Below are 15,025 nucleotides of genomic sequence, written 5' to 3'. Positions count from 1 at the left end.
GCCCAAATGGTTAATCACTAGCTTTGAGTAAAGACATAAACAAGGCAATTCGAGCACTTAGGATACATTCAGGTCTTGGGAACTTGGCTGTGAATTGGTTGCTTGAGAAAAAGCAGAACCAGCGTCCAGTCTGGGTGAGTGTTTTTGCTTCTCTTTCTAGCCGCGGATTTAAAGGTTTTGAATGACTAAGTGGAGACAGAAACTCAGTTAAAGTCTCTAGAAAGCCATCTATTAAGATGTGAATTGGAACTTTTTTATGCTTTTGTCAACTGTAATTGTTTGAACTTAATTGTAATTGTTCCCTTAGTTCTATATATAGAAATGGAATAATATATTTAAATTTTATAATATAAGTAAGTATAAATTTTGCAAGCCTTGTGTTTCAGTAGTGAAATAAGGTAGGCTTATCCGAGGTAGTAAATGCCCTTCCTGGTGATGTACAAGTAGACCCCTAATTATTGAATGCACGCATTCCTGGTCTGCATTTACAAGATATTAGCCCCTGCTCTTTAAGATTCCTTTGATTTAAAAAGTGAAAAATTTTTAATAATTAACATTCAAATACTAATAAATGAATATTCAAATGAAGTATGTGAGTATGAATAAATGTCCAGTTCCTGAGTTGGCCAGCTCTTCCTTGACCTGTGGGTTTGCTGTCCTTTGGGCTCGTCATTACACACTTGGGTCATGAAGCTTTCAGTTGCCTTGTTGCATGGTTCCTGTGGTTCGTGTTGTAATTTCAAATTGGAGAGTAAGTCTTCATAGCACACTTTTTGAGGAAGTGGAATAAGAAATCTCCACCTTCCTGTGGAAACAACATGGAGGGGCGGGTGACAGAAGGAACATGGCTTTGGAATCCAGATAGTTGGGTGTGAATACTTGCCTCTTATTAGCAGAGTGGCTTTGGGCAAATTATTGAACATCTTCAAGCCTGAGTATCCTCATTTGTAAGAAATTGATAGTACCATGCAGAGAGTACGGTTATTGTAAGGATTCAGTGAGAAAAAGTATCACCACTAATATTGCCACAGGGTCAAGCACTGAGACCTACAGAAAATATTGGGTCCTTTTTTACACAGCGAGTAAACCGACATGCAGCAAGCAATCCCACTTGATGGACACTGTCCGGGGTGGTCATCAATGTGGTAAAGTGTAGATGGTGGTTGTGGAGTTAATTCATTTAACAGAATGAAAGGCTGCTTGTATTTTAGAAATTAACCCGGGCCCCATTGTGGAAGGTGAACTGGACAGGGTGAGAGCAGTGAAGAGACTTTTGTTAGGGACCCCAGTGAGAGACGGTGATACCTCTTGGACTCTAGGAGTTGTGTGGATATCAAGAGATGTGGATGATTCAAGAGAAGAAGAGAAGGGGCTTCCCTGGTGGCGCAGTGGTTAAGAATCCTCAGGGGACACAGGTTCAAGCCCTGGTCCGGGAAGATCCCACATGCCGCGGAGCAACTAAGCCCGTGCGCCACAACTGCTGAGCCTGCGCTCTAGAGCCCACGAGCCGCAAGTGCTGAGCCCACATGCCACAACTACTGAAGCCCGTGCGCCTAGAGCCCATGCTCCACAACAAGAGAAGCCACTGCAACGAGAAGCCCGTGCACTGCAATGAAGAGCAGCCCCGCTCGCTGCAACTAGAGAAAGCCCGTGCACAACAATGAAGACCCAACACAGGCCCAAAAAATAAATAAATAAAATTTTAAAAGAAGAAGAGGGAGTTGATGGAACTGACTTTACATCAGGGGTAAGAACAGAGAGGAATCAAAGCTGACCTCTTACCAAGATGGGAAATACAGAAGGAGGGTTAGTTAGAGGCTAAGCATGACCCTTAATTTACAGTGTCGGGGAGGGGCTGGGTGGGGGGTGGTGTGTGAATGGAGATGTGTCTGCCGTTAGCAAGTGGTGCTTTCATCACCCCCAGGAGTTTGAATCGGGCAACTGAGGCTTCTGTTAACTGAGGTGGAGGAAAGGCGGAGAGGGAGGTGTTCCGTTTTATTCATGTGAACTTGTGGTCTCTGGAAGGTCAGGGAAAGGAGAGTAGGAGGGAGAGCTGGATTCAGGAGCAGCTTGGAGTGGCAGGTGCACAGAGGGTCATGCTGCCGGAATTACCAAAGTGAGAGTGTAGAAGTCTAGTAAAATCCTGACCAGAACTGTCTGCAAAGTGTATAGCCCGAAGCTTCGGTGTTACCTGATCCCAGGGGTGCACGTCAAACCCAGGTTGACTGCATCTGCCTCTCAGGTGTTACATTCATTTAAAACTCTAATGGAATTTAAGACTTTCTAATAGAATTTAAGAATTTCTCAGGTTGGGAGCTTTCCAGTCTCAGTTCTAAGTGGCACTGAGATTTCTTTGTATCAACTAGATCATGATTAAACATCACAGTATTTCCAGGGGTGCAAGTGGGAAGCTACTACTGTAGGGAACCCACCCCCCGGCCCTGTGGAATAGGATGTGTCCAGTGCGGGCTTGCTCCCTGGGTCTGTGCTGCGTTCCAGTCCCATCTCCACCCACATCCGTGTCTGAAAGTTCACGTCCCCGCCCCCCATCCAGTCCTCTTGCTTTTCTTTCTATTTGTACTTCATATGTTGTGTAGGTTTGCAGAGCTTTTAATTATGGAAAATAGAAACTACAGTGTAACTATCACTCAGCTTTTTTTTCTGCAGTATTTTAAAGTATATATCCAGCCATCGTATCATTTCACCCACAAGAGTATCTGACGAGGATGGTGGCGGGTGTTGTTTGGTTGGTTTTAAACATGAGCCAGTAAACCCGGGTGCCAGTGCCTCCCCCAGCCGTGAGCCGAACCTTCCAGGCTTTCCTCCCATTCTGTCAGGGGAGTGCGAGCCTTCTCTCCTGTGTTTTTTGTTTGTTTGTTTTTGGGGGATTTTTTTTTTTATTCAAACAGAAAATCACGAAAATTATAATCATCCTCATCAGTTCACTCAGTCCCATGTAATTAATTTTTTTTTCATCTTGATCTTTTGTTAGCACTTACATGAACTCATCAGTTTTCCATTAGAGTTCTGAAAATGCTTATTCATTCAGTTCAGCAGTATAGTCAGTTACCAGAAACCTGTACTGGTCAGAGTCTTTTCCATGAATTCCTTGAAGATGAAACCCTTTTATAGGAACATTTTTCGAAAGCATCAGAGTACACCCAGAACTGTCTGTAAATGACAAAAGACTTAAAAATGACCACGGTTAAAGATTTGATGAAAGTTCATAATAATGCAGTTGACAAGGAAATTTAGTTATTTCTGAGATATACATCTTAAAGTAATAACTAGAATTATGACTTATAACATTATACCAGAACATATAAGATTTTTAGAAATTTCATGTAATGTCTGAAATATTTATATTAACATATTTCCATACAAATAACCCAAAGAAACTTTAGTATTAGTTGTTTCTTTGTTTGTTTTTTTATACTGCAGGTTCTTATTAGTCATCAGTTTTATACACATCAGTGTATACATGTCAATCCCAATCGCCCAATTCATCACACCACCATCCCCACCCCACCATGATTTTCCCCCCTTGGTGTCCATACGTTTGTTCTCTACATCTGTGTCTCAACTTCTGCCCTGCAAACCGGTTCATCTGTACCATTTTTCTAGGTACCACATACATGCGTTAATATACCATATTTGTTTTTCCCTTTCTGACTTACTTCACTCTGTATGATGGTCTCTAGATCCATCCACGTCTCAACAAATGACTCAGTTTCGTTCCTTTTTATGGCTGAGTAATATTCCATCGTATATATGTACCACATCTTCTTTATCCATTCGTCCGTCAGTGGGCATTTAGGTTGCTTCCATGACCTGGCTATTGTAAATAGTGCTACAGTGAACATTGGGATGCATGTGTCTTTTTGAATTATGGTTTTCTCTGGGTATGTGCCCAGTAGTGGGATTGCTGGATCATATGGTAATTCTGTTTTTAGTTTTTTTGCGGAACTTCCATACTGTTCTCCATAGTGGCTGTATCAATTTACATTCCCACCAGCAGTGCAAGAGGGTTCCCTTTTCTCCACACCCTCTCCAGCATTTGCTGTTTGTAGATTTTCTGATGATGCCCATTCTAACTGGTGTGAGGTGATACCTCATTGTAGTTTTGATTTGCATTTCTCTAATGATTAGTGATGTTGAGCAGCTTTTCATGTGCTTCCTGGCCATCTGTATGTCTTCTTTGGAGAAATGTCTATTTAGGTCTTCTGCCCGTTTTTGGATTGGTTTGTTTGTTTCTTTAATATTGAGCTGCATGAGCTGTTTATATATTTTGGAGATTAATCCTTTGTTGATTTGTTTGCGAATATTTTCTCCCATTCTGAGGGTTGTCTTTTCGTCTTGTTTATGGTTTCCTTTGCTGTGCAAAAGCTTTGAAGTTTCATTAGGTCCCATTTGTTTATTTTTGTTTTTATTTCCATTACTCTAGGAGGTGGATCAAAAAAACATCTTGCTGTGATTTATGTCAAAGAGTGTTCTTCCTCTGTTTTACTCTAAGAGGTTTTTTGTTTGTTTGTTTTGTTTTTTTGCAGTATGCGGGCCTCTTACTGTTGTGGCCTCTCCCGTTGTGGAGCACAGGCTCCGGACGTGCAGGCTCAGTGGCCATGGCTCACGGGCCCAGCCGCTCCGCGGCATATGGGATCTTCCCAGACCGGGACACGAACCCATTTCCCCTGCATCGGCAGGAGGACTGTCAACCACTGCGCCACCAGGGAAGCCCCTCCCATAGGTTTTAAATAGTTGTGTTTTCATTGTCATTTGTCTCTAGGTATTTTTTGATTTCCTCTTTGATTTCTTCAGTGACCTCTTGGTTATTTAGTAACATATTGTTTAGCATCCATGTGATTGCTTTTTATGTTTTTTTTCCCTTGTAATTCATTTCTTTTTTTTGTGTGGTACGCAGGCCTTTCACAGTTGTGGCCTCTCCCGTTGCAGAGCACAGGTTCCGGACATGCAGGCTCAGTGGCCATGGCTCATGGGCCTAGCCGCTCCGCGGCATGTGGGATCTTCCCGGACCGGGGCACAAACCCATGTCCCCTGCATCGGCAGGGGGACTCTCAACCACTGTGCCACCAGGGAAGCCCCCTGTAATTCATTTCTAATCTCACAGTGTTGTGGTCAGAAAAAATACTTCATATCATTTCAGTTTTCTTAAATTTACTGAGGCTTGATTTGTGACCCAAGATGTGATCTATCCTGGAGAATGTTGCATGCGCACTTAAGAAGAAAGTGTAATCTGCTGTTTTTGGATGGAATGTCCTATAAATATCAGTTAAATCTGTCTGGTCTGTTGTGTCATTTAAAGCTGCTGTTTCCTTATTTATTTTCATTTTGGATGATCTGTCCATTGGTGTAAGTGAGGTGTTAAAGTCCCCCACTATTATTGTGTTACCGTCGAATTCCTCTTTTATAGCTGTTAGCAGTTGCCTTATGTATTCGGGTGCTCCTGTGTTGGGTGCATATATATCTAAAATTGTTATATCTTCTTGGATCCCTTGATCATTATATAGTGTCCTTCCTTGTCTCTTGTAACATTCTTTATTTTAAAGTCTATTTTATCTGATATGAGCATTGCTACTCCATCTTTCTTTTGATTTCCATTTGCATGGAATATCTTTTTCCATCCCCTCCCTTTCAGTCTGTATGTGTCCCTAGGTCTGAAGTGGGTCTCTTGTAGACAGCATATACATGGATCTTGTTTTTGTATCCATTCAGCAAGCCTGTGTCTTTTGGTTGGAGCATTTAATCCGTTCACGTTTAAGGTAATTATCGATATGTATGTTCGTATGACCATTTTCTTAATTGTTTTGGGTTTGTTTTTGTAGGTCCTTCTCTTGTGTTTCCCACTTAGAGAAGTTCCTTTAGCATTTGTTGTAGAGCTGGTTTGGTGGTGCTGGATTCTCTTAGCTTTTGCTTGTCTGTCAAGCTTTTGATTTCTCCATCGAATCTGAATGAGATCCTTGCCTGGTAGAGTAATCTTGGTTGTAGGTTCTTCCCTTTCATCACTTTAAGTATATCATGCCACTCCCTTCTGTCTTGTAGAGTTTCTGCTGAGAAATCAGCTGTTAACCTTATGGGAGTTCCCTTGTATGTTATTTGTTGTTTTTCCCTTGCTGCTTTCAATAATTTCTCTTTGTCTTTAATTTTTGCCAATTTGAATACTCTGTGTCTCGGCCTATTTCTCCTTGGGTTTATCATGTATGGGATTCTCTGCGCTTCCTGGACTTGGGTGGCTGTTTCCTTTCCCATGTTAGGGAAGTTTTTGACTATAATCTCTTCAAATATTTTCTCGGGTCCTTTCTCTCTTCTCCTTCTGGGACCCCTATAATGCGAATGTTGTTGCATTTAATGTTGTCCCAGAGGTCTCTTAGGCTGTCTTCATTTCTTTTCGTCCTTTTTTCTTTATTCTGTTCCGCAGCAGTGAATTCCACCATTCTGTCTTCCAGGTCACTTATCCGTTCTTCTGCCTCAGTTATTCTGCTGTTGATTCCTTCTAGTGTAGTTTTCATCTCAGTTACTGTATTGTTCATCTCTGTTTGTTTGTTCTTTAATTCTTCCAGATCTTTGTTGAACATTTCTTGCATCTTCTCGATCTTTGCCTCCATTCTTTTTCCGAGGTCCTGGATCATCTTCACTCTCATTATTCTGAATTCTTTTTCTGGAAGGTTGCCTATCTCCACTTCATTTAGTTGTTTTTCTGGGGTTCTATGTTGTTCCTTCATCTGGTACATAGCCCTCTGCCTTTTCATCTTGTCTGTCTTTCTGTGAATATGGTTTTTGTTCCACAGGCTGCAGGATTGTAGTTTTTCTTGCTTCTGCTGTCCACCCTCTGGTGGATGAGGCTATCTAAGAGGCTTGATGGGAGGGACTGGTGGTGGGTAGAGCTGACTGTTGCTCTGGTGGGCAGAGCTCAGTAAAACTTTAATCTGCTTGACTGCTGATGGGTGGGGCTGGGTTCCCTCCCTGTTGGTTGTTTTGCCTGAAGCAACCCAACACTGGAGCCTACCTGGGCTCTTTGGTGAGGCTAATGGCAGACTCCAGGAGGGCTCATGCCAAGGAGTACTTCCCAGAACTTCTGCTGCCCGTGTCCTTGTCCCCATGGTGAGCCACAGCCACCCCCTGCCTCTGCAGGAGACCCTCCAACACTAGCAGGTAGGTCTGGTTCAGTCTCCCCTGGGGTCACTGCTCCTTCCCCTGGGTCCCGATGAGCACACTACTTTATGTGTGCCCTCCAAGAGTGGAGTCTCTGTTTCCCCCAGTCCTGTCGAAGTCCTGCAATCAATTCCCACTAGGCTTCAAAGTCTGATTCTCTAAGAATTCCTCCTCCCGTTGCCAGACCCCCAGGTTGGGAAGCCTGACGTGGGGCTCAGACTTCACTCCAGTGGGTGGACTTCTGTGGTGTAAGTGTTCTCCAGTCTGTGAGTCACCCACCCAGCAGTATGGGATTTGATTTTACTGTGATTGCGCCCCTCCTACCGTCTCATTGTGGCTTCTCCTTTGTCTTTGGATGTGGGGTATCATTTTTGGTGAGTTCCAGTGTCTTCCTGTCGATGATTGTCCAGCAGCTAGTTGTGATTCTGGTGTTTTCGCAAGAGGGAGTGAGAGCACATCCTTCTACTCCGCCATCTTGGTTCCTCCCATTAATACGGTTTTAAGACCATGCATTCATGACCTGAATAGTTCTGCAAACTGTAGTCCAAAGTCAGGGTTTCGGCAGGGCCATGCTCCCTCCAGGCCATCGGGGGAGGATCTTTCCTTGCCTTCCGGCTTCCGGCAGCCCCAGGTGTTCCTTGGCTTTTCTCGCCTATGTTTTTTGTTGGTTTTTTTTTAGCTCTCATATATAAAAATGGTATCATACAATATGAATTCCTCTGTCACTTTTTTCGCTCTAGACTCTTTCCTAACATTTATCTGTGTTGAAGTAGCCAAAGTTGATTTGTGTGTGGTCTATTGTATGACCGTCCTACAGGTTATTTGTGAATTCTCCTGTTGGTGAACATGTGGGTTGTTTCTAGGTTTGCGTTTTTGTTCTCGTTCTTATAAACATATGGCAAATGCATGTTTGCATATTTCTTGGTGTGCATAGGCAAACGTTTCTCTAGGTCTAAATCACTGTTTTATCATACATTTCATATCTTATGTGCCACACTGCAGGTGAAAGCCGGGGGTTCTGCATACTTTTAAGCAAGTGTTAGAAAATAAGTAATTGCTGAGTAATACCCAGGATCATTCACATTTTAATCAGATTTAAAATGTTACTAAACTAGAAAAGCTACATTTGGCCGCCTTGTTTGATTTTTTAGCAGTGAATTTTAACTGTATTTTCATTTACTCTAATGCTTTATTTTTAGAAGATACTGTAACAGTTGAAGTCCATGCTTTGTTTTTATCTTTTTACATTTTTTCCAAAGCAGTCACATAACTGAAGCAGCTGTGGTCTTTTTGAAGAACCCTGCTTCATGTATTCCTGTTACAACTCTGATCTGATTGATTTTGCGTTGTTTATTTAACCCTATTCAACATTGACTTGTGCAAAAGCATCTGCTAAGTGTGTTTGGTCTTAATTTATAGGAACAGAGGCAACTATCAGTACTGCATTAATAGACAAAAGTGGTATCTGGGTTTTTTTGAGTATTGGAGGTGAAATTGAGCAGGGGACACAATTCTTTTATTATTTCTAAATTTGTGGGTTTCTCCCCTAGCGTAGAAATGCAGTTACGTTCATTAAAGTCTTAACTTATATTCCTGTCTGTTCTGTATTTAGGGCTTGTTGGGGGAATAATATAACACATTAGGAGCATGCACGGAGCTTAGCTGGTGACACGTGGTCCAGGCCGAGGGCCATGCCCCGTCCCATAAATTGGAAGCCACCCTCTACTGAAACCAGTGGCCTGAGTCCCCTTGTGTCTCCCCAGGGTCTCTCCCATCTCTGAACTAACCACCCGTAGCTGCATTGTCTGTCCCCAACGACCCAGATCCCTACCCCGGTCCTCCCTGCCCTCCCTGCTTTCCCCACCTGGTTCTCATGGAACCTTCTGGAGCCCAATTCCGGGAATGGGAAACTCCTCCTTGCTCTTCCTCAGAGCCTAAGGCCCCTGAAGCTGAGGTGTGGCCGTCGCTCTTCCTCAGCATCCCATGGGCTCCCGTCGAAGGCGGTCTGGGGGCTCCGCTCGTCCCCCCGGTGCTGCCTGACTGCTCAGCCCGCCTGCAGCGGCCATTGTGCCCTGTCACCCTTTCGCAGGCGACGTGGCCTTCGGTGCGTCCACCTCACATCAGCCCCTCTCGGGCCTGGCCGCCCAGCTGCACCCTCCCAGCCACAGCCCCCTGCCCTCCCATCCCGCGCTCTTTCTCTGGAGAGAGGATGAGGACATGCGGGCCTTTCCCAGTTGTCGCATCCCCTTGCAGCCTCTTCACGCCTCCATGGCCAGAATTCCTAACGACAGTCTGGATTTCTGTCCCTCCCAGCCCACTCCAGTTTGATTCCTTCCTTAAAACCAGTGAAACCTGCCTTGCTCAGGTCCCCAGTGACTTACGTAGAACTAAAGTCAGAAGCTACATTTCAGATACTGTCATGATGATGAAAATAACAGCTGGCATTTATCGAACACTGCGTGGCCACATTCAACCCTGACCCTCATAGATATTAAGTGATTTACCCAAGACCATAGAGGAAGTAAATGGCAGCGACCTCCTTAGGCCCAGCCAGCCATGGCCTTCTCTGGCCTTCAGGACAGGTCTCGTTGCTTTTGGCTGTAACTTTGCAGGTACGAACTCTGTGGGTTCCCCAGCATCTAGTCAGTTTCTAAATGTTCCTCAGGATTCAGTTTGGGCCCATCTTTTTCTGTAATTTCTCTGATTAACTCTGGTTCCCAGACTGAAGTAGTGCCCATCAGAGATGAGCTCTCAAGCACCTCAGATTCACCGGGTCCAAAAGTGAACTGTCTCCCGCCTGTCTTCCCTCTGATGTGTTCTGTCCTGGTAAATGGTTCCATGGTCCATTTATCCTGTAGATACTCGTGGGTGTTTATCATATATGCTCAAAGTATGCTCAAAGAAGAGAAGTCCATAGGAGGCTGCCTGTTGCAGTATTACTTACAAACTGTTAAAAAGTCAACACCTAGAAGCTCTCTAGCAGGGTGGTAGTGTGATGAACAGTGGAATAGTATATGCCCACAAAACCAGTGAGGCGTATTTCATTAAGTGAAGTGAGGTTTATCTCATTGTTAAATGGAAACGTTACAGAACATTGTGTGGTTGATCCCAGGAGAGTTAGGACCCTGTAGGGATCAGCACAGATTTACCACCACCCCCCCTTTTTTTTAAAGTTATGTTGTTCCCTGAAACATTAGTGTTTTCTTGAAAGTCCAGCCCTGAGATATGTTCAGGAAAAAGTACGCTCTGGCCAAGTCAGTTTGAGTAGGAGATGCTTTATCCTGTTTTCTGATGGAAATTCATAAGACACATTGACTTATCAAGGCCTCTGAAGTCTTGTAGCAAACAAAATATTTAGCTTCAGGAAAGCTAGCATTTCCCCAGATTCCCTCAATGATCTGTTCAGTTGACATTCCAGTCAGCGTCGGTAGATGGCTGTTACAAGTGCTCTTTTAAGAAGGCCCTTTCTGTACTAATGAAACTGTGAATTACTGATATCAAAGAGGATGTATTTTGCAGGATTCTTGGAGGTCATTTGGTTAGTTCACACTTGTACTCAAGGAAGGAATCTTATGCAACATTAATCTTGAGAAGCAGGCTGATTCGTTCACGATTTGAATTGTTAGAAAACTTGTTTAATATTGATTCTGTTGGCTTTCATATCCCTTTGGAACAACAGTCTCTTCCACGAGGCAAAGCCTTAAATAGACAGCCTCCCTTCTGTTAGATGCCTTTGTTTATTTTGGCTCCTGGGTTCCGCTCCCATTATCTTACTTTCTGGCGGAGAGGAAGGTGAAGGGAGGGCGGGTGGGTGAGCAGTGTTCTCATGCAGGCTTCTGAGCCAGGCTCTGGGGGGGACGCCACAGCCTGCTCTGCCGTGGGTTCCTGCCCTTGGTTGGCTGCATTCTGCGCCTTGGTCTCCTGTGCTTGGGCCTGTGCTTCCAAATGGTGAAGTGGCAAATCTGCAGATTCTCCCTCCGAAATCTTGAGTGTTCCTCCTGGATATTCATCACTGCAATCGGTAAACCCTGTGATGCCAGGGACCTACTGTAACAGTACTTTTGAAAACCACCCGATTTCCTAAGTGTATATTTCGTTTCGTTTTGTTTTTTGTTTTTTATATCGGCTTCTTGGACATCCTAAGTTTTTTGGCTCTGTGATGTGAATTATTGGGAAAATATTTTTAGCCCTTACCCCAAAGCCATTTACGCCTCTGACTTTTCATGAGGTCGGATTAAGATTATTGATAGTTTTTGATGGCCTGGTTATGAGATGGAGGGTATACGGTTTGTAAAGTGGTTTATTCCTGAAAATTCAACACTGACAGTTAAACCAGTCTTTTTTTTTTTGCGGGGGGAACTGCGTTGGGTCTTCGCTGCTGCGTGTGGGCTTTCTCTAGTTGCAGCGAGCGGGGACTACTCTTCGTTGCAGTGCGCGGGCTTCTCACTGCAGTGGCTTCTCTTGTTGCGGAGCATGGGCTGTAGGCCTGTGGCAGTTGTGGCTCAGTAGTTGTGGCTCGCGGGCTCTAGAGCGCAGGCTCAGTAGTTATGGCGCACGGGCTTAGTTGCTCCGCGGCATGTGGGATCTTCGCGGACCAGGGCTCGAACCCGTGTCCCCTGCATTGGCAGGCGGATTCTGAACCACTGCGCCACCAGGGAAGCCCCTAAGCCAGTCTTTTATGGGTACCTCTATTATTGTACTTTATTACTCCAAACAGTTTTATAGTCAGACACTGAGTGCTGCATAAACAGGTGAAATCCAGACACACAAACCTGCACACACCCCAAGGTGGAAACCTCCGTGAGCAAAGCATCTTGGGTCCATTTGGGCCCCACCCAGGTGCCCCGTCAGGGAAAGACTTGACTCCTGTGCATGGTCAGCAGGCGGCCTCCAGTTAGCGCCGCCCTGCCCGGCCCATTGCAGGGACTGAGCCGGCAGGAGCAGAAAGGCTGCCTCTGCAGCCCTGCGTGCCATGTCCGGGCAGTGCTGGGCACCCAGCTGCCTGCCAGGTGGGGACCACCTCACAGTTCCCTTCCTTCTCTGCCCAGCCCTGCTTCCTCCCCTGCCCCTCACAGGTGTCATCCCTAAGAAGCATCCTCCACCCAAACTCTGTGCCAGCATCTGCTCCAGGGCACCAGCCTGAGACCAGCAGGTCAGCTGCTGTCAGCATGTGACCTGATTTTTAGGGCCTTTTTCTGATGTACTGACTTTTAACATTTCCCTTTAGATTTAGTTTGTTGTAGTGTAAGTGATGAATGTTAAATATATAAACGTGAGGCTCACTGGGGGATATTAAAAATATAAGATAAGGTTATCCTCTTCAAACTTCTCAGTTAAGTCAATAAGGACATGGGAATTGTTGTGAACCTTGGATCAACTCTGTATGAATTTTGGAATCTCAGTGGAGACAACTAGAAACAGGGAATGAGTAGTTTCAAAGGGAAAACAATAAAGCACCTAAAAGCAGGAGTAGAATACTTGGCTGATTTTTCGGCCTGGTCTCCACGTAAGCTGAGATCTGCTGCGGCACCAGATTTCCACGCGTAGACCTAGACACGACGTGCGTAATAAAGTAGACTTGACATTTCAACATGAAAAGGTGGTTTTTGGTCTTAGGATACTAGTGCCTCTTGACAGAGTAAGCTTATAACTGGAATCAGATGTACACGACGAGGAGGAAAGAGCACACTGGGGTGCTGATGTTGCGTGAGGACAACGAGGTATTGTGAGGAGAATCACTGACCGTTTTATTTGCTGTATCTTAACCTTGCCTCTGGGGCAGGGTTCGGGGTGAGGTTGGTATGACAAGTGCTACCCTGACTTTATACTGCTCTGATATTTGCAGTGTTCTTAGTTTAAAAAGTCAGGCTTTTTTTTTTTTTCCCAACCCAGCTTTCTTAAATTTCAAAATATTTAAATAGATTTAATATTGATACGATTAAGACTGGTTTGTTCTTTCAGACCATCAACTGTTTTCTTTGGAGCTGTTTGGGTTTGTGAGATTAATAGATAACTGGTGCGTCTGTTTGTTTATTTATTTTTCTTATGGCTCTCTTAGTGGTTTCCCTGTTTATTGACACCTTAAAAATCAAAGAATCTGGGTTTCCCTGGTGGCGCAGTGGTTGAGAGTCCGCCTGCCGATGCAGGGGACACGGGTTCGTGCCCCGGTCTGGGAGGATCCCACGTGCCGCGGAGTGGCTGGGCCCGTGGGCCGTGGCCGCTGAGCCTGCACGTCCGGAGCCTGTGCTCCGCCACAGGAGAGGCCACAACAGTGAGAGGCCTGCGTATCGCAAAAAAAAAAAAAAAAAAAAAAAAAATCAAAGAATCTAAAGTTCAGACTAGAGTGTTGGGGAGTACTGGCTTGAGAATCCAGAGCTCTGGCCTGGGGTCCTGCCACTTCCTAGCACTGTGACCTTGATCAGCTCTGATTGCTTCTTTGAGTCTGTTTCTTCATCTGTAAAAGGAAGGGCCAGAACCATCTTTTAAGGTTAAACCTCTAATCGTCTGGGACTGTAATCGGCTCTTGTGAGCAAACACTTTGGGCACAAATGCCTGGTACATAAAGTTTCCAGTTTACAAGTGGGTTATATACCAAAGGTGTATGTTAACCCCTTAGATGTTTTATCTCATGGCAGTGGTGTTATGGAAGTGGACCACGTCTGCTTTGATTTACTATTAACAGTACCTAACCAAGGCAGAGGACAGTGCCTGGCACAGGGTCGCTTCCTACTAAATATTTGTTAGATAAATATTAATGGTCACTAGATTTCTATAACATAAGTCTGTTTAAAAACTGTGTTAGGGCTTCCCTGGTGGCGCAGTGGTTGAGAGTCTGCCTGCTGATGCAGGGGACACGGGTTCCTGCCCCGGTCCGGGAGGATCCCACATGCCGCGGAGCGGCTGGGCCCGTGAGCCATGGCCGCTGGGCCTGCGCGTCCGGAGGCTGTGCTCCGCAACGGGAGAGGCCACAGCAGTGAGAGGCCCACGTACCGCAAAAAAAAAAAAAAAAAAAAAAAAAACTGTGTTAAAATATGTATACATTTGCAGTGACCAGGATAATACAAAACATGACTAAGTGAAAGAGCAAGAAATAAATTTTAGCCTAAAATCTAGTGTTTGAAGGAAAAAGTTGAAAGGGAACAAGATAGAATTTGTGGAGATGCTCGAGGGGGATTTGGGGTGAGTTTAGATGCTCGATGATGCTGGTATTTCCTTATTTCTAAATCCTTTCAAAACATGTAACTCATCGATTCCTTAATTTACTCTCTCGTTTATTCATGCGAAACATTGATGGAGCTCTGCGCCTGCTCTGAAGTGGGCTCAGAGACACTGTGGTGAGTGAAGAGACGGCCTCTGTGCCTGGGGATCCTTCACACCGGTACAGGGAGAGAGTCCCAGTAAAGACACAGCCGTGGAGCGTCGACTCTGAGTGAGAGTTAAGGCGGGAAAGGCCTGGAAATGGGTGAACCTGAAGCTCGCCTGGGAGTTCCCTAGTGTGTCTTCTGTGGCTGGAAGAGAACTTGACGAAGAGGAGCTTTCCGGGAAGAAGCAGCAGCAAGTGCACGGATGTTCGGGAGTGGAAAGGGGACTGGCACGTCCAGGAACGGAGGACAGGGTCTGTGTGGCTGTCCCCAGGGTCGTGAAGGGGGAGTTTTGTAAGAGGCAAACGAGGAGAGAGATGTGACTCTGCCGTAGTGAGGATTTCTCTGCTGCGGCTGCCTTTGCTCTCAGGACGACAGCCTAGTCAGAGTGGCAGCTTTAGACTCAACTGCTGTGTGAAGAATAGATGGCGCGTGACATAAATACTGGGAGGTATGGGAGTCCAGTTCCGACTATGAAAACAGTGGTCCAGGTAAGA

General features: G+C 45.1%; 1 protein-coding gene across 4 annotated transcripts in view; it reads left to right on the top strand.

The window, feature by feature from the left end:
* CUL1 (cullin 1) overlaps window positions 1-15,025 on the top strand; it is a 107,326-nt gene that overhangs the window by 20,786 nt on the left and 71,515 nt on the right. The gene's annotated exons all lie outside the window — the stretch shown is intronic.

This window comes from Orcinus orca, chromosome 9 (assembly GCF_937001465.1).
Source record: "Orcinus orca chromosome 9, mOrcOrc1.1, whole genome shotgun sequence".
Classification (NCBI taxonomy): Eukaryota; Metazoa; Chordata; class Mammalia; order Artiodactyla; family Delphinidae; genus Orcinus; species Orcinus orca.
The sequence above is the reverse complement of the archived record's forward strand: the minus strand, read 5'-3'. Positions and strand labels throughout refer to the sequence as shown.